Raw genomic sequence first — 21105 nt, forward strand, 5'->3', positions numbered from 1 at the left:
CAACAGCCTCCACAGCTACAATCTCAAGTACCTCACCCGACAAGACAGGACCTGCTGTCTCCACCACAGCTCAGGAAGCATTTAGCAGCGAGAGGCAGGCCTCAGCGGTTCCTACCACTAGAGCTTCTCCCGCTTCCACTCCAACACAAACTTCAGCTACTCAGGGAAAAACTACAGGCCTCTCTACCATGGCAGAAACGTCCAGCCCAGCTCTGGAAACAACCACAGAAGTCGCTTCCAGCACTGCTGGCACATCTACTACTGCTCGGGTCACAAGCACTCTGCCAGTGACCTTAACGACTCCAACCACCATCCTCACAGAAACAGCCACCACTACTACTGGCACAACATCTATTTCTGTAGCCAGCTCAGCTGTTCCTCCGAGTACTGCCCTGGAGACCACTTCTTCCTCACCTGGGACAACAGCTGCACCAACCACCAGTCTATCAACAGCCTCCACAGCTACAATCTCAAGTACCTCACCCGTTGGGACAAAAGCTGTTGTCTCCACCACAGCTGTTGAAACATCTAGCAGTGAGAGGCAGGCCACAGCGGTTCCTACCACTACAGTTTCTCCCGCTTCTACTCCACCACAAACTTCAGCTACTCAGGCAAAACCTACAGGCCTCTCTACCATGGCAGAAACGTCAAGCCCAATTCTGGAAACAACCACAGAAGTCACATCCAGCACAGCTGGCACATCTACTACTGCTCGGGTCACAAGCACTCTGCCAGTGACCTTAACGACTCCAACCACCATCCTCACAGAAACAGCCACCACTACTACTGGCACAACATCTATTTCTGTAGCCAGCTCAGCTGTTCCTTTGAGCACTGCTCTGGAGACCACTTCTTCCTCACCTGGGACAACAGCTGCACCAACCACCAGTCTATCAACAGCCTCCACAGCTACAATCTCAAGTACCTCACCCGTCAAGACAGGACCTGCTGTCTCCACCACAGCTGTTGAAACTTCTAGCAGCGAGAGCCAGGCCGCAGCGGTTCCTACCACTACAGCTTCTCCCGCTTCTACTCCACCACAAACTTCAGCTACTCAGGCAAAAACTACAGGCCTCTCTACCATGGCAGAAAAGTCCAGCCCAGCTCTGGAAACAAACACAGAAGTCACTTCCAGCACAGCTGGCACATCTACTACTGCTCGGGTCACAAGCACTCCGCCAGTGACCTTAACGACTCCAACCACCATCCTCACAGAAACAGCCACCACTACTACTGGCACAACATCTATTTCTGTAGCCAGCTCAGCTGTTCCTCTGAGCACTGCCCTGGAGACCACTTCTTCCCCACCTGGGACAACAGCTGCACCATCCACCAGTCTATCAACAGCCACCACAGCTACAATCTCAAGTACCTCACCCGTTGGGACAAAAGCTGTTGTCTCCACCACAGCTGTTGAAACATCTAGCAGTGAGAGCCAGGCCGCAGCGGTTCCTACCACTACAGCTTCTCCCGCTTCTACTCCACCACAAACTTCAGCTACTCAGGGAAAAACTACAGGCCTCCCTACCAGGGCAGAAACGTCCAGCCCAGCTCTGGAAACAACCACAGAAGTCACATCCAGCACAGCTGGCACATCTACTACTGCTCGGGTCACAAGCACTCCGCCAGTGACCTTAACGACTCCAACCACCATCCTCACAGAAACAGCCACCACTACTACTGGCACAACATCTATTTCTGTAGCCAGCTCAGCTGTTCCTCTGAGCACTGCTCTGGAGACCACTTCTTCCTCACCTGGGACAACAGCTGCACCAACCACCAGTCTATCAACAGCCTCCACAGCTACAATCTCAAGTACCTCACCCGTTGGGACAGGACCTGCTGCCTCCACCACAGGTGTTGAAACATCTAGCAGCGAGAGCCAGGCCGCAGCGGTTCCTACCACTACAGCTTCTCCCGCTTCTACTCCACCACAAACTTCAGCTACTCAGGCAAAAACTACAGGCCTCTCTACTAGCGCAGAAACGTCCAGCCCAGCTCTGGAAACAACCACAGAAGTCGCTTCCAGCACAGCTGGCACATCTACTACTGCTCGGGTCACAAGCACTCCGCCAGTGATCTTAACGACTCCAACCACCATCCTCACAGAAACAGCCACCACTACTACTGGCACAACATCTATTTCTGTAGCCAGCTCAGCTGTTCCTCTGAGCACTGCCCTGGAGACCACTTCTTCCCCACCTGGGACAACAGCTGCACCAACCACCAGTCTATCAACAGCCTCCACAGCTACAATCTCAAGTACCTCACCCGACAAGACAGGACCTGCTGTCTCCACCACAGCTCAGGAAGCATTTAGCAGCGAGAGGCAGGCCTCAGCGGTTCCTACCACTAGAGCTTCTCCCGCTTCCACTCCAACACAAACTTCAGCTACTCAGGGAAAAACTACAGGCCTCTCTACCATGGCAGAAACGTCCAGCCCAGCTCTGGAAACAACCACAGAAGTCGCTTCCAGCACTGCTGGCACATCTACTACTGCTCGGGTCACAAGCACTCTGCCAGTGACCTTAACGACTCCAACCACCATCCTCACAGAAACAGCCACCACTACTACTGGCACAACATCTATTTCTGTAGCCAGCTCAGCTGTTCCTCCGAGTACTGCCCTGGAGACCACTTCTTCCTCACCTGGGACAACAGCTGCACCAACCACCAGTCTATCAACAGCCTCCACAGCTACAATCTCAAGTACCTCACCCGTTGGGACAAAAGCTGTTGTCTCCACCACAGCTGTTGAAACATCTAGCAGTGAGAGCCAGGCCACAGCGGTTCCTACCACTACAGTTTCTCCCGCTTCTACTCCACCACAAACTTCAGCTACTCAGGCAAAACCTACAGGCCTCTCTACCATGGCAGAAACGTCAAGCCCAATTCTGGAAACAACCACAGAAGTCACATCCAGCACAGCTGGCACATCTACTACTGCTCGGGTCACAAGCACTCTGCCAGTGACCTTAACGACTCCAACCACCATCCTCACAGAAACAGCCACCACTACTACTGGCACAACATCTATTTCTGTAGCCAGCTCAGCTGTTCCTTTGAGCACTGCTCTGGAGACCACTTCTTCCTCACCTGGGACAACAGCTGCACCAACCACCAGTCTATCAACAGCCTCCACAGCTACAATCTCAAGTACCTCACCCGCCAAGACAGGACCTGCTGTCTCCACCACAGCTGTTGAAACTTCTAGCAGCGAGAGCCAGGCCGCAGCGGTTCCTACCACTACAGCTTCTCCCGCTTCTACTCCACCACAAACTTCAGCTACTCAGGCAAAAACTACAGGCCTCTCTACCATGGCAGAAAAGTCCAGCCCAGCTCTGGAAACAAACACAGAAGTCACTTCCAGCACAGCTGGCACATCTACTACTGCTCGGGTCACAAGCACTCCGCCAGTGACCTTAACGACTCCAACCACCATCCTCACAGAAACAGCCACCACTACTACTGGCACAACATCTATTTCTGTAGCCAGCTCAGCTGTTCCTCTGAGCACTGCCCTGGAGACCACTTCTTCCCCACCTGGGACAACAGCTGCACCATCCACCAGTCTATCAACAGCCACCACAGCTACAATCTCAAGTACCTCACCCGTTGGAACAAAAGCTGTTGTCTCCACCACAGCTGTTGAAACATCTAGCAGTGAGAGCCAGGCCGCAGCGGTTCCTACCACTACAGCTTCTCCCGCTTCTACTCCACCACAAACTTCAGCTACTCAGGGAAAAACTACAGGCCTCCCTACCAGGGCAGAAACGTCCAGCCCAGCTCTGGAAACAACCACAGAAGTCACATCCAGCACAGCTGGCACATCTACTACTGCTCGGGTCACAAGCACTCCGCCAGTGACCTTAACGACTCCAACCACCATCCTCACAGAAACAGCCACCACTACTACTGGCACAACATCTATTTCTGTAGCCAGCTCAGCTGTTCCTCTGAGCACTGCTCTGGAGACCACTTCTTCCCCACCTGGGACAACAGCTGCACCAACCACCAGTCTATCAACAGCCTCCACAGCTACAATCTCAAGTACCTCACCCGTCAAGACAGGACCTGCTGTCTCCACCACAGCTGTTGAAACATCTAGCAGCGAGAGCCAGGCCACGTCGGTTCCTACCACTACAGCTTCTCCCACTTCTACTCCACCACAAACTTCAGCTACTCAGGCAAAAACTACAGGCCTCTCTACCAGGGAAGAAACGTCCAGCCCAGCTCTGGAAACAACCACAGAAGTCACTTCCAGCACAGCTGGCACATCTACTACTGCTCGGGTCACAAGCACTCCGCCAGTGATCTTAACGACTCCAACCACCATCCTCACAGAAACAGCCACCACTACTACTGGCACAACATCTATTTCTGTAGCCAGCTCAGCTGTTCCTTTGAGCACTGCTCTGGAGACCACTTCTTCCCCACCTGGGACAACAGCTGCACCAACCACCAGTCTATCAACAGCCTCCACAGCTACAATCTCAAGTACCTCACCCGTTGGGACAGGACCTGCTGTCTCCACCACAGCTGTTGAAACTTCTAGCAGCGAGAGCCAGGCCGCAGCGGTTCCTACCACTTCAGCTTCTCCCGCTTCTACTCCACCACAAACTTCAGCTACTCAGGGAAAAACTACAGGCCTCCCTACCAGGGCAGAAACGTCCAGCCCAGCTCTGGAAACAACCACAGAAGTCACTTCCAGCACAGCTGGCACATCTACTACTGCTCGGGTCACAAGCACTCCGCCAGTGACCTTAACGACTCCAACCACCATCCTCACAGAAACAGCCACCACTACTACTGGCACAACATCTATTTCGGTAGCCAGCTCAGCTGTTCCTCTGAGCACTGCTCTGGAGACCACTTCTTCCTCACCTGGGACAACAGCTGCACCAACCACCAGTCTATCAACAGCCTCCACAGCTACAATCTCAAGTACCTCACCCGTTGGGACAAAAGCTGTTGTCTCCACCACAGCTGTTGAAACATCTAGCAGCGAAAGCCAGGCCACGTCCGTTCCTACCATTACAGCTTCTCCCGCTTCTACTCCACCACAAACTTCAGCTACTCAGGCAAAACCTACAGGCCTCTCTACCATGGCAGAAACGTCAAGCCCAATTCTGGAAACAACCACAGAAGTCACATCCAGCACAGCTGGCACATCTACTACTGCTCGGGTCACAAGCACTCTGCCAGTGACCTTAACGACTCCAACCACCATCCTCACAGAAACAGCCACCACTACTACTGGCACAACATCTATTTCTGTAGCCAGCTCAGCTGTTCCTTTGAGCACTGCTCTGGAGACCACTTCTTCCTCACCTGGGACAACAGCTGCACCAACCACCAGTCTATCAACAGCCTCCACAGCTACAATCTCAAGTACCTCACCCGCCAAGACAGGACCTGCTGTCTCCACCACAGCTGTTGAAACTTCTAGCAGCGAGAGCCAGGCCGCAGCGGTTCCTACCACTACAGCTTCTCCCGCTTCTACTCCACCACAAACTTCAGCTACTCAGGCAAAAACTACAGGCCTCTCTACCATGGCAGAAAAGTCCAGCCCAGCTCTGGAAACAAACACAGAAGTCACTTCCAGCACAGCTGGCACATCTACTACTGCTCGGGTCACAAGCACTCCGCCAGTGACCTTAACGACTCCAACCACCATCCTCACAGAAACAGCCACCACTACTACTGGCACAACATCTATTTCTGTAGCCAGCTCAGCTGTTCCTCTGAGCACTGCCCTGGAGACCACTTCTTCCCCACCTGGGACAACAGCTGCACCATCCACCAGTCTATCAACAGCCACCACAGCTACAATCTCAAGTACCTCACCCGTTGGAACAAAAGCTGTTGTCTCCACCACAGCTGTTGAAACATCTAGCAGTGAGAGCCAGGCCGCAGCGGTTCCTACCACTACAGCTTCTCCCGCTTCTACTCCACCACAAACTTCAGCTACTCAGGGAAAAACTACAGGCCTCCCTACCAGGGCAGAAACGTCCAGCCCAGCTCTGGAAACAACCACAGAAGTCACATCCAGCACAGCTGGCACATCTACTACTGCTCGGGTCACAAGCACTCCGCCAGTGACCTTAACGACTCCAACCACCATCCTCACAGAAACAGCCACCACTACTACTGGCACAACATCTATTTCTGTAGCCAGCTCAGCTGTTCCTCTGAGCACTGCTCTGGAGACCACTTCTTCCCCACCTGGGACAACAGCTGCACCAACCACCAGTCTATCAACAGCCTCCACAGCTACAATCTCAAGTACCTCACCCGTCAAGACAGGACCTGCTGTCTCCACCACAGCTGTTGAAACATCTAGCAGCGAGAGCCAGGCCACGTCGGTTCCTACCACTACAGCTTCTCCCACTTCTACTCCACCACAAACTTCAGCTACTCAGGCAAAAACTACAGGCCTCTCTACCAGGGAAGAAACGTCCAGCCCAGCTCTGGAAACAACCACAGAAGTCACTTCCAGCACAGCTGGCACATCTACTACTGCTCGGGTCACAAGCACTCCGCCAGTGATCTTAACGACTCCAACCACCATCCTCACAGAAACAGCCACCACTACTACTGGCACAACATCTATTTCTGTAGCCAGCTCAGCTGTTCCTTTGAGCACTGCTCTGGAGACCACTTCTTCCCCACCTGGGACAACAGCTGCACCAACCACCAGTCTATCAACAGCCTCCACAGCTACAATCTCAAGTACCTCACCCGTTGGGACAGGACCTGCTGTCTCCACCACAGCTGTTGAAACTTCTAGCAGCGAGAGCCAGGCCGCAGCGGTTCCTACCACTTCAGCTTCTCCCGCTTCTACTCCACCACAAACTTCAGCTACTCAGGGAAAAACTACAGGCCTCCCTACCAGGGCAGAAACGTCCAGCCCAGCTCTGGAAACAACCACAGAAGTCACTTCCAGCACAGCTGGCACATCTACTACTGCTCGGGTCACAAGCACTCCGCCAGTGACCTTAACGACTCCAACCACCATCCTCACAGAAACAGCCACCACTACTACTGGCACAACATCTATTTCGGTAGCCAGCTCAGCTGTTCCTCTGAGCACTGCTCTGGAGACCACTTCTTCCTCACCTGGGACAACAGCTGCACCAACCACCAGTCTATCAACAGCCTCCACAGCTACAATCTCAAGTACCTCACCCGTTGGGACAAAAGCTGTTGTCTCCACCACAGCTGTTGAAACATCTAGCAGCGAAAGCCAGGCCACGTCCGTTCCTACCATTACAGCTTCTCCCACTTCTACTCCACCACAAACTTCAGCTGCTCAGGGAAAAACTACAGGCCTCTCTACCAGGGCAGAAACGTCCAGCCCAGCTCTGGAAACAACCACAGAAGTCACTTCCAGCACAGCTGGCACATCTACTACTGCTCGGGTCACAAGCACTCCGCCAGTGATCTTAATGACTCCAACCACCATCCTCACAGAAACAGCCACCACTACTACTGGCACAACATCTATTTCTGTAGCCAGCTCAGCTGTTCCTTTGAGCACTGCCCTGGAGACCACTTCTTCCCCACCTGGGACAACAGGTGCACCAACCACCAGTCTATCAACAGCCTCCACAGCTACAATCTCAAGTACCTCACCCGCCAAGACAGGACCTGCTGCCTCCACCACAGCTGTTGAAACATCTAGCAGTGAGAGGCAGGCCACAGTGGTTCCTACCACTACAGTTTCTCCCGCTTCTACTCCACCACAAACTTCAGCTACTCAGGCAAAAACTACAGGCCTCTCTACCATGGCAGAAACGTCCAGCCCAGCTCTGGAAACAACCACAGAAGTCACATCCAGCACAGCTGGCACATCTACTACTGCTCGGGTCACAAGTACTCCGCCAGTGACCTTAACGACTCCAACCACCATCCTCACAGAAACAGCCACCACTACTACTGGCACAACATCTATTTCTGTAGCCAGCTCAGCTGTTCCTCTGAGCACTGCCCTGGAGACCACTTCTTCCTCACCTGGGACAACAGCTGCACCAACCACCAGTCTATCAACAGCCTCCACAGCTACAATCTCAAGTACCTCACCCTTCAAGACAGGACCTGCTGTCTCCACCACAGCTGTTGAAACTTCTAGCAGCAAGAGCCAGGCCGCAGCGGTTCCTACCAGTACAGCTTCTCCCACTTCTACTCCACCACAAACTTCAGCTACTCAGGGAAAAACTACAGGCCTCTCTCCCAGGGCAGAAACATCCAGCCCAGCTCTGGAAACAACCACAGAAGTCACTTCTAGCACAGCTGGCACATCTACTACTGCTCAGGTCACAAGCACGCCGCCAGTGACCTTAACGACTCCAACCACCATCCTCACAGAAACAGCCACCACTACTACTGGCACAACATCTATTTCTGTAGCCAGCTCAGCTGTTCCTCTGAGCACTGCTCTGGAGACCACTTCTTCCTCACCTGGGACAACAGCTGCACCAACCACCAGTCTATCGACAGCCTCCACAGCTACAATCTCAAGTACCTCACCCGTCAAGACAGGACCTGCTGTCTCCACCACAGCTGTTGAAACTTCTAGCAGCGAGAGCCAGGCCGCAGCGGTTCCTACCACTTCAGCTTCTCCCGCTTCTACTCCAACACAAACTTCAGCTACTCAGGCAAAAACTACAGGCCTCTCTACCAGCGCAGAAACGTCCAGCCGAACTCTGGAAACAACCACAGAAGTCACTTCCAGCACAGCTGGCACATCTACTACTGCTCGGGTCACAAGCACTCCGCCAGTGACCTTAACGACTCCAACCACCATCCTCACAGAAACAGCCACCACTACTACTGGCACAACATCTATTTCTGTAGCCAGCTCAGCTGTTCCTCTGAGCACTGCTCTGGAGACCACTTCTTCCTCACCTGGGACAACAGCTGCACCAACCACCAGTCTATCAACAGCCTCCACAGCTACAATCTCAAGTACCTCACCCGTTGGGACAAAAGCTGTTGTCTCCACCACAGCTGTTGAAACATCTAGCAGCGAGAGCCAGGCCACGTCCGTTCCTACCACTACAGCTTCTCCCACTTCTACTCCACCACAAACTTCAGCTACTCAGGCAAAAACTACAGGCCTCTCTACCAGCGCAGAAACGTCTAGCCGAACTCTGGAAACAACCACAGAAGTCACATCCAGCACAGCTGGCACATCTACTACTGCTCGGGTCACTAGCACTCCGCCAGTGACCTTAACGACTCCAACCACCATCCTCACAGAAACAGCCACCACTACTACTGGCACAACATCTATTTCTGTAGCCAGCTCAGCTGTTCCTTTGAGCACTGCTCTGGAGACCACTTCTTCCTCACCTGGGACAACAGCTGCACCAACCACCAGTCTTTCGACAGCCTCCACAGCTACAATCTCAAGTACCTCACCCGTTGGGACAGGACCTGCTGTCTCCACCACAGCTGTTGAAACTTCTAGCAGCGAGAGCCAGGCCGCAGCGGTTCCTACCACTACAGCTTCTCCCGCTTCTACTCCACCACAAACTTCAGCTACTCAGGGAAAAACTACAGGCCTCCCTACCAGGGCAGAAACGTCCAGCCCAGCTCTGGAAACAACCACAGAAGTCACTTCCAGCACAGCTGGCACATCTACTACTGCTCGGGTCACAAGCACTCCGCCAGTGACCTTAACGACTCCAACCACCATCCTCACAGAAACAGCCACCACTACTACTGGCACAACATCTATTTCTGTAGCCAGCTCAGCTGTTCCTCTGAGCACTGCTCTGGAGACCACTTCTTCCTCACCTGGGACAACAGCTGCACCAACCACCAGTCTATCAACAGCCTCCACAGCTACAATCTCAAGTACCTCACCCGTTGGGACAAAAGCTGTTGTCTCCACCACAGCTGTTGAAACATCTAGCAGCGAGAGCCAGGCCACGTCGGTTCCTACCACTACAGCTTCTCCCACTTCTACTCCACCACAAACTTCAGCTACTCAGGCAAAAACTACAGGCCTCTCTACCAGGGCAGAAACGTCCAGCCCAGCTCTGGAAACAACCACAGAAGTCACTTCCAGCACAGCTGGCACATCTACTACTGCTCGGGTCACAAGCACTCCGCCAGTGATCTTAACGACTCCAACCACCATCCTCACAGAAACAGCCACCACTACTACTGGCACAACATCTATTTCTGTAGCCAGCTCAGCTGTTCCTTTGAGCACTGCTCTGGAGACCACTTCTTCCCCACCTGGGACAACAGCTGCACCAACCACCAGTCTATCAACAGCCTCCACAGCTACAATCTCAAGTACCTCACCCGCCAAGACAGGACCTGCTGCCTCCACCACAGCTGTTGAAACATCTAGCAGTGAGAGGCAGGCCACAGCGGTTCCTACCACTACAGTTTCTCCCACTTCTACTCCACCACAAACTTCAGCTACTCAGGCAAAAACTACAGGCCTCTCTACCATGGCAGAAAAGTCCAGCCCAGCTCTGGAAACAACCACAGAAGTCACTTCCAGCACAGCTGGCACATCTACTACTGCTCGGGTCACAAGCACTCCGCCAGTGACCTTAACGACTCCAACCACCATCCTCACAGAAACAGCCACCACTACTACTGGCACAACATCTATTTCTGTAGCCAGCTCAGCTGTTCCTCTGAGCACTGCTCTGGAGACCACTTCTTCCTCACCTGGGACAACAGCTGCACCAACCACCAGTCTATCAACAGCCTCCACAGCTACAATCTCAAGTACCTCACCCGCCAAGACAGGACCTGCTGCCTCCACCACAGGTGTTGAAACATCTAGCAGCGAGAGCCAGGCCGCAGCGGTTCCTACCACTACAGCTTCTCCCGCTTCTACTCCACCACAAACTTCAGCTACTCAGGGAAAAACTACAGGCCTCTCTACCATGGCAGAAACGTCTAGCCGAACTCTGGAAACAACCACAGAAGTCACATCCAGCACAGCTGGCACATCTACTACTGCTCGGGTCACTAGCACTCCGCCAGTGACCTTAACGACTCCAACCACCATCCTCACAGAAACAGCCACCACTACTACTGGCACAACATCTATTTCTGTAGCCAGCTCAGCTGTTCCTTTGAGCACTGCTCTGGAGACCACTTCTTCCTCACCTGGGACAACAGCTGCACCAACCACCAGTCTATCAACAGCCTCCACAGCTACAATCTCAAGTACCTCACCCGTTGGGACAGGACCTGCTGTCTCCACCACAGCTGTTGAAACTTCTAGCAGCGAGAGCCAGGCCGCAGCGGTTCCTACCACTACAGCTTCTCCCGCTTCTACTCCACCACAAACTTCAGCTACTCAGGGAAAAACTACAGGCCTCCCTACCAGGGCAGAAACGTCCAGCCCAGCTCTGGAAACAACCACAGAAGTCACTTCCAGCACAGCTGGCACATCTACTACTGCTCGGGTCACAAGCACTCCGCCAGTGACCTTAACGACTCCAACCACCATCCTCACAGAAACAGCCACCACTACTACTGGCACAACATCTATTTCGGTAGCCAGCTCAGCTGTTCCTCTGAGCACTGCTCTGGAGACCACTTCTTCCTCACCTGGGACAACAGGTGCACCAACCACCAGTCTATCAACAGCCTCCACAGCTACAATCTCAAGTACCTCACCCGTTGGGACAAAAGCTGTTGTCTCCACCACAGCTGTTGAAACATCTAGCAGCGAAAGCCAGGCCACGTCCGTTCCTACCATTACAGCTTCTCCCACTTCTACTCCACCACAAACTTCAGCTACTCAGGGAAAAACTACAGGCCTCTCTACCATGGCAGAAACGTCCAGCCCAGCTCTGGAAACAACCACAGAAGTCACTTCCAGCACAGCTGGCACATCTACTACTGCTCGGGTCACAAGCACTCCGCCAGTGACCTTAACGACTCCAACCACCATCCTCACAGAAACAGCCACCACTACTACTGGCACAACATCTATTTCTGTAGCCAGCTCAGCTGTTCCTTTGAGCACTGCCCTGGAGACCACTTCTTCCCCACCTGGGACAACAGGTGCACCAACCACCAGTCTATCAACAGCCTCCACAGCTACAATCTCAAGTACCTCACCCGCTAAGACAGGACCTGCTGCCTCCACCACAGCTGTTGAAACATCTAGCAGTGAGAGGCAGGCCACAGTGGTTCCTACCACTACAGTTTCTCCCGCTTCTACTCCACCACAAACTTCAGCTACTCAGGCAAAAACTACAGGCCTCTCTACCATGGCAGAAACGTCCAGCCGAACTCTGGAAACAACCACAGAAGTCACATCCAGCACTGCTGGCACATCTACTACTGCTCGGGTCACAAGCACTCTGCCAGTGACCTTAACGACTCCAACCACCATCCTCACAGAAACAGCCACCACTACTACTGGCACAACATCTATTTCTGTAGCCAGCTCAGCTGTTCCTTTGAGCACTGCTCTGGAGACCACTTCTTCCTCACCTGGGACAACAGCTGCACCAACCACCAGTCTATCAACAGCCTCCACAGCTACAATCTCAAGTACCTCACCCGTTGGGACAAAAGCTGTTGTCTCCACCACAGCTGTTGAAACATCTAGCAGCGAGAGCCAGGCCACGTCCGTTCCTACCACTACAGCTTCTCCCACTTCTACTCCACCACAAACTTCAGCTACTCAGGCAAAAACTACAGGCCTCTCTACCATGGAAGAAACGTCCAGCCCAACTCCTGAAACAACCACAGAAGTCACATCCAGCACAGCTGGCACATCTACTACTGCTCGGGTCACAAGCACTCTGCCAGTGACCTTAACGACTCCAACCACCATCCTCACAGAAACAGCCACCACTACTACTGGCACAACATCTATTTCTGTAGCCAGCTCAGCTGTTCCTCTGAGCACTGCTCTGGAGACCACTTCTTCCTCACCTGGGACAACAGCTGCACCAACCACCAGTCTATCAACAGCCTCCACAGCTACAATCTCAAGTACCTCACCCGTCAAGACAGGACCTGCTGTCTCCACCACAGCTGTTGAAACTTCTAGCAGCGAGAGCCAGGCCGCAGCGGTTCCTACCACTTCAGCTTCTCCCGCTTCTACTCCACCACAAACTTCAGCTACTCAGGCAAAAACTACAGGCCTCTCTACCATGGCAGAAACGTCCAGCCGAACTCTGGAAACAACCAAAGAAGTCACATCCAACACAGCTGGCACATCTACTACTGCTCGGGTCACAAGCACTCCGCCAGTGACCTTAACGACTCCAACCACCATCCTCACAGAAACAGCCACCACTACTACTGGCACAACATCTATTTCTGTAGCCAGCTCAGCTGTTCCTTTGAGCACTGCTCTGGAGACCACTTCTTCCTCACCTGGGACAACAGCTGCACCAACCACCAGTCTATCGACAGCCTCCACAGCTACAATCTCAAGTACCTCACCCGTTGGGACAGGACCTGCTGTCTCCACCACAGCTGTTGAAACTTCTAGCAGCGAGAGCCAGGCCGCAGCGGTTCCTACCACTACAGCTTCTCCCGCTTCTACTCCACCACAAACTTCAGCTACTCAGGCAAAAACTACAGGCCTCTCTACCAGGGCAGAAACGTCCCGCCCAGCTCTGGCAACAACCACAGAAGTCACTTCCAGCACAGCTGGCACATCTACTACTGCTCGGGTCACAAGCACTCCGCCAGTGATCTTAACGACTCCAACCACCATCCTCACAGAAACAGCCACCACTACTACTGGCACAACATCTATTTCTGTAGCCAGCTTAGCTGTTCCTTTGAGCACTGCCCTGGAGACCACTTCTTCCCCACCTGGGACAACAGCTGCACCAACCACCAGTCTATCAACAGCCTCCACAGCTACAATCTCAAGTACCTCACCCGTCAAGACAGGACCTGCTGCCTCCACCACAGGTGTTGAAACATCTAGCAGTGAGAGGCAGGCCGCAGCGGTTCCTACCACTTCAGTTTCTCCCGCTTCTACTCCACCACAAACTTCAGCTACTCAGGCAAAAACTACAGGCCTCTCTACCATGGCAGAAACGTCCAGCCCAGCTCTGGAAACAACCACAGAAGTCACTTCCAGCACAGCTGGCACATCTACTACTGCTCGGGTCACAAGCACTCCGCCAGTGACCTTAACGACTCCAACCACCATCCTCACAGAAACAGCCACCACTACTACTGGCACAACATCTATTTCTGTAGCCAGCTCAGCTGTTCCTCTGAGCACTGCCCTGGAGACCACTTCTTCCTCACCTGGGACAACAGCTGCACCAACCACCAGTCTATCAACAGCCTCCACAGCTACAATCTCAAGTACCTCACCCGTTGGGACAAAAGCTGTTGTCTCCACCACAGCTGTTGAAACATCTAGCAGCGAGAGCCAGGCCACGTCCGTTCCTACCACTACAGCTTCTCCCACTTCTACTCCACCACAAACTTCAGCTACTCAGGCAAAAACTACAGGCCTCTCTACCATGGAAGAAACGTCCAGCCCAACTCCTGAAACAACCACAGAAGTCACATCCAGCACAGCTGGCACATCTACTACTGCTCGGGTCACAAGCACTCTGCTAGTGACCTTAACGACTCCAACCACCATCCTCACAGAAACAGCCACCACTACTACTGGCACAACATCTATTTCTGTAGCCAGCTCAGCTGTTCCTCTGAGCACTGCTCTGGAGACCACTTCTTCCTCACCTGGGACAACAGCTGCACCAACCACCAGTCTATCGACAGCCTCCACAGCTACAATCTCAAGTACCTCACCCGTCAAGACAGGACCTGCTGTCTCCACCACAGCTGTTGAAACTTCTAGCAGCGAGAGCCAGGCCGCAGCGGTTCCTACCACTTCAGCTTCTCCCGCTTCTACTCCACCACAAACTTCAGCTACTCAGGCAAAAACTACAGGCCTCTCTACCATGGCAGAAACGTCCAGCCGAACTCTGGAAACAACCAAAGAAGTCACATCCAACACAGCTGGCACATCTACTACTGCTCGGGTCACAAGCACTCCGCCAGTGACCTTAACGACTCCAACCACCATCCTCACAGAAACAGCCACCACTACTACTGGCACAACATCTATTTCTGTAGCCAGCTCAGCTGTTCCTTTGAGCACTGCTCTGGAGACCACTTCTTCCTCACCTGGGACAACAGCTGCACCAACCACCAGTCTATCGACAGCCTCCACAGCTACAATCTCAAGTACCTCACCCGTTGGGACAGGACCTGCTGTCTCCACCACAGCTGTTGAAACTTCTAGCAGCGAGAGCCAGGCCGCAGCGGTTCCTACCACTACAGCTTCTCCCGCTTCTACTCCACCACAAACTTCAGCTACTCAGGCAAAAACTACAGGCCTCTCTACCAGGGCAGAAACGTCCCGCCCAGCTCTGGCAACAACCACAGAAGTCACTTCCAGCACAGCTGGCACATCTACTACTGCTCGGGTCACAAGCACTCTGCCAGTGATCTTAACGACTCCAACCACCATCCTCACAGAAACAGCCACCACTACTACTGGCACAACATCTATTTCTGTAGCCAGCTCAGCTGTTCCTCTGAGCACTGCCCTGGAGACCACTTCTTCCTCACCTGGGACAACAGCTGCACCAACCACCAGTCTATCAACAGCCTCCACAGCTACAATCTCAAGTACCTCACCCGTTGGGACAAAAGCTGTTGTCTCCACCACAGCTGTTGAAACATCTAGCAGCGAGAGCCAGGCCACGTCCGTTCCTACCACTACAGCTTCTCCCACTTCTACTCCACCACAAACTTCAGCTACTCAGGCAAAAACTACAGGCCTCTCTACCATGGAAGAAACGTCCAGCCCAACTCCTGAAACAACCACAGAAGTCACATCCAGCACAGCTGGCACATCTACTACTGCTCGGGTCACAAGCACTCTGCTAGTGACCTTAACGACTCCAACCACCATCCTCACAGAAACAGCCACCACTACTACTGGCACAACATCTATTTCTGTAGCCAGCTCAGCTGTTCCTCTGAGCACTGCTCTGGAGACCACTTCTTCCTCACCTGGGACAACAGCTGCACCAACCACCAGTCTATCGACAGCCTCCACAGCTACAATCTCAAGTACCTCACCCGTCAAGACAGGACCTGCTGTCTCCACCACAGCTGTTGAAACTTCTAGCAGCGAGAGCCAGGCCGCAGCGGTTCCTACCACTTCAGCTTCTCCCGCTTCTACTCCACCACAAACTTCAGCTACTCAGGCAAAAACTACAGGCCTCTCTACCATGGCAGAAACGTCCAGCCGAACTCTGGAAACAACCAAAGAAGTCACATCCAACACAGCTGGCACATCTACTACTGCTCGGGTCACAAGCACTCCGCCAGTGACCTTAACGACTCCAACCACCATCCTCACAGAAACAGCCACCACTACTACTGGCACAACATCTATTTCTGTAGCCAGCTCAGCTGTTCCTTTGAGCACTGCTCTGGAGACCACTTCTTCCTCACCTGGGACAACAGCTGCACCAACCACCAGTCTATCGACAGCCTCCACAGCTACAATCTCAAGTACCTCACCCGTTGGGACAGGACCTGCTGTCTCCACCACAGCTGTTGAAACTTCTAGCAGCGAGAGCCAGGCCGCAGCGGTTCCTACCACTACAGCTTCTCCCGCTTCTACTCCACCACAAACTTCAGCTACTCAGGCAAAAACTACAGGCCTCTCTACCAGGGCAGAAACGTCCCGCCCAGCTCTGGCAACAACCACAGAAGTCACTTCCAGCACAGCTGGCACATCTACTACTGCTCGGGTCACAAGCACTCCGCCAGTGATCTTAACGACTCCAACCACCATCCTCACAGAAACAGCCACCACTACTACTGGCACAACATCTATTTCTGTAGCCAGCTTAGCTGTTCCTTTGAGCACTGCCCTGGAGACCACTTCTTCCCCACCGGGGACAACAGCTGCACCAACCACCAGTCTATCAACAGCCTCCACAGCTACAATCTCAAGTACCTCACCCGTCAAGACAGGACCTGCTGCCTCCACCACAGGTGTTGAAACATCTAGCAGTGAGAGGCAGGCCGCAGCGGTTCCTACCACTTCAGTTTCTCCCGCTTCTACTCCACCACAAACTTCAGCTACTCAGGCAAAAACTACAGGCCTCTCTACCATGGCAGAAACGTCCAGCCCAGCTCTGGAAACAACCACAGAAGTCACTTCCAGCACAGCTGGCACATCTACTACTGCTCGGGTCACAAGCACTCCGCCAGTGACCTTAACGACTCCAACCACCATCCTCACAGAAACAGCCACCACTACTACTGGCACAACATCTATTTCTGTAGCCAGCTCAGCTGTTCCTCTGAGCACTGCCCTGGAGACCACTTCTTCCTCACCTGGGACAACAGCTGCACCAACCACCAGTCTATCAACAGCCTCCACAGCTACAATCTCAAGTACCTCACCCGTCAAGACAGGACCTGCTGTCTCCACCACAGCTGTTGAAACTTCTAGCAGCGAGAGCCAGGCCGCAGCGGTTCCTACCAGTACAGCTTCTCCCGCTTCTACTCCACCACAAACTTCAGCTACTCAGGGAAAAACTAGAAGCCTCCCTACCAGGGCAGAAACGTCAAGCCCAGCTCTGGAAACAACCACAGAAGTCACTTCCAGCACAGCTGGCACATCTACTACTGCTCGGGTCAAAAGCACTCCGCCAGTGACCTTAACGACTCCAACCACCATCCTCACAGAAACAGCCACCACTACTACTGGCACAACATCTATTTCTGTAGCCAGCTCAGCTGTTCCTCTGAGCACTGCTCTGGAGACCACTTCTTCCTCACCTGGGACAACAGCTGCACCAACCACCAGTCTATCAACAGCCTCCACAGCTACAATCTCAAGTACCTCACCCGTTGGGACAAAAGCTGTTGTCTCCACCACAGCTGTTGAAACATCTAGCAGCGAGAGCCAGGCCACGTCCGTTCCTACCACTACAGCTTCTCCCACTTCTACTCCACCACAAACTTCAGCTACTCAGGCAAAAACTACAGGCCTCTCTACCATGGCAGAAACGTCCAGCCCAGCTCTGGAAACAACCACAGAAGTCACATCCAGCACAGCTGGCACATCTACTACTGCTCGGGTCACAAGCACTCCGACAGTGATCTTAACGACTCCAACCACCATCCTCACAGAAACAGCCACCACTACTACTGGCACAACATCTATTTCTGTAGCCAGCTCAGCTGTTCCTTGGAGCACTGCCCTGGAGACCACTTCTTCCCCACCTGGGACAACAGGTGCACCAACCACCAGTCTATCAACAGCCTCCACAGCTACAATCTCAAGTACCTCACCCGTTGGGACAAAAGCTGTTGTCTCCACCACAGCTGTTGAAACATCTAGCAGTGAGAGGCAGGCCACAGCGGTTCCTACCACTACAGTTTCTCCCGCTTCTACTCCACCACAAACTTCAGCTACTCAGGCAAAAACTACAGGCCTCTCTACCATGGCAGAAACGTCCAGCCGAACTCTGGAAACAACCACAGAAGTCACATCCAGCACAGCTGGCACATCTACTACTGCTCGGGTCACAAGTACTCCGCCAGTGACCTTAACGACTCCAACCACCATCCTCACAGAAACAGCCACCACTACTACTGGCACAACATCTATTTCTGTAGCCAGCTCAGCTGTTCCTTTGAGCACTGCTCTGGAGACCACTTCTTCCTCACCTGGGACAACAGCTGCACCAACCACCAGTCTATCAACAGCCTCCACAGCTACAATCTCAAGTACGTCACCCGTCAAGACAGGACCTGCTGTCTCCACCACAGGTGTTGAAACTTCTAGCAGCGAGAGCCAGGCCGCAGCGGTTCCTACCAGTACAGCTTCTCCCGCTTCTACTCCACCACAAACTTCAGCTACTCAGGGAAAAACTACAGGCCTCCCTACCAGGGCAGAAACGTCCAGCCCAGCTCTGGCAACAACCACAGAAGTCACTTCCAGCACAGCTGGCACATCTACTACTGCTCGGGTCACAAGCACTCCGCCAGTGACCTTAACGACTCCAACCACCATCCTCACAGAAACAGCCACCACTACTACTGGCACAACATCTATTTCTGTAGCCAGCTCAGCTGTTCCTCTGAGCACTGCTCTGGAGACCACTTCTTCCTCACCTGGGACAACAGCTGCACCAACCACCAGTCTATCAACAGCCTCCACAGCTACAATCTCAAGTACCTCACCCGTTGGGACAAAAGCTGTTGTCTCCACCACAGCTGTTGAAACATCTAGCAGCGAGAGCCAGGCCACATCCGTTCCTACCACTACAGCTTCTCCCACTTCTACTCCACCACAAACTTCAGCTACTCAGGCAAAAACTACAGGCCTCTCTACCAGGGCAGAAACGTCCCGCCCAGCTCTGGAAACAACCACAGAAGTCACTTCCAGCACAGCTGGCACATCTACTACTGCTCGGGTCACAAGCACTCCGCCAGTGATCTTAACGACTCCAACCACCATCCTCACAGAAACAGCCACCACTAGTACTGGCACAACATCTATTTCTGTAGCCAGCTCAACTGTTCCTTTGAGCACTGCCCTGGAGACCACTTCTTCCCCACCTGGGACAACAGCTGCACCAACCACCAGTCTATCAACAGCCTCCACAGCTACAATCTCAAGTACCTCACTCGCGAAGACAGGACCTGCTGCCTCCACCACAGCTGTTGAAACATCTAGCAGTGAGAGGCAGGCCACAGCGGTTCCTACCACTACAGTTTCTCCCGCTTCTACTCCACCACAAACTTCAGCTACTCAGGCAAAAACTACAGGCCTCTCTACCAGCGCAGAAACGTCCAGCCCAGCTCTGGAAACAAACACAGAAGTCACTTCCAGCACAGCTGGCACATCTACTACTGCTCGGGTCACAAGCACTCCGCCAGTGACCTTAACGACTCCAACCACCATCCTCACAGAAACAGCCACCACTACTACTGGCACAACAGCTATTTCTGTAGCCAGCTCAGCTGTTCCTCTGAGCACTGCCCTGGAGACCACTTCTTCCTCACCTGGGACAACAGCTGCACCAACCACCAGTCTATCAACAGCCTCCACAGCTACAATCTCAAGTACCTCACCCTTTGGGATAAAAGCTGTTGTCTCCACCACAGCTGTTGAAACATCTAGCAGTGAGAGGCAGGCCACAGCGGTTCCTACCACTACAGTTTCTCCCGCTTCTACTCCACCACAAACTTCAGCTACTCAGGCAAAAACTACAGGCCTCTCTACCATGGCAGAAATGTCTAGCCGAACTCTGGAAACAACCACAGAAGTCACATCGAGCACAGCTGGCACATCTATTACTGCTCGGGTCACTAGCACTCCGCCAGTGACCTTAACGACTCCAACCACCATCCTCACAGAAACAGCCACCACTACTACTGGCACAACATCTATTTCTGTAGCCAGCTCAGCTGTTCCTTTGAGCACTGCTCTGGAGACCACTTCTTCCTCACCTGGGACAACAGCTGCACCAACCACCAGTCTATCGACATCCTCCACAACTACAATCTCAAGTACCTCACCCGTCAAGACAGGACCTGCTGTCTCCACCACAGCTGTTGAAACTTCTAGCAGCGAGAGCCAGGCCGCAGCGGTTCCTACCAGTACAGCTTCTCCCGCTTCTACTCCACCACAAACTTCAGCTACTCAGGGAAAAACTACAGGCCTCCCTACCAGGGCAGAAACGTCAAGCCCAGCTCTGGAAACAACCACAGAAGTCACTTCCAGCACAGCTGGCACATCTACTACTGCTCGGGTCACAAGCACTCCGCCAGTGACCTTAACGATTCCAACCACCATCCTCACAGAAACAGCCACCACTACTACTGGCACAACATCTATTTCTGTAGCCAGCTCAGCTGTTCCTTTGAGCACTGCTCTGGAGACCACTTCTTCCTCACCTGGGACAACAGCTGCACCAACCACCAGTCTATCAACAGCCTCCACAGCTACAATCTCAAGTACCTCACCCGTTGGGACAAAAGCTGTTGTCTCCACCACAGCTGTGGAAACATCTAGCAGTGAAAGCC

General features: G+C 53.2%; 1 long non-coding RNA gene across 1 annotated transcript in view; it reads right to left on the reverse strand.

Moving 5' to 3' along the window:
- The window catches only part of LOC308182243, a 76254-nt gene that overhangs the window by 15582 nt on the left and 39567 nt on the right, over positions 1-21105 (reverse strand). The gene's annotated exons all lie outside the window — the stretch shown is intronic.

This window comes from Anser brachyrhynchus (assembly GCF_964034855.1).
Source record: "Anser brachyrhynchus genome assembly, chromosome: 23".
Lineage (NCBI taxonomy): Eukaryota > Metazoa > Chordata > Aves > Anseriformes > Anatidae > Anser > Anser brachyrhynchus.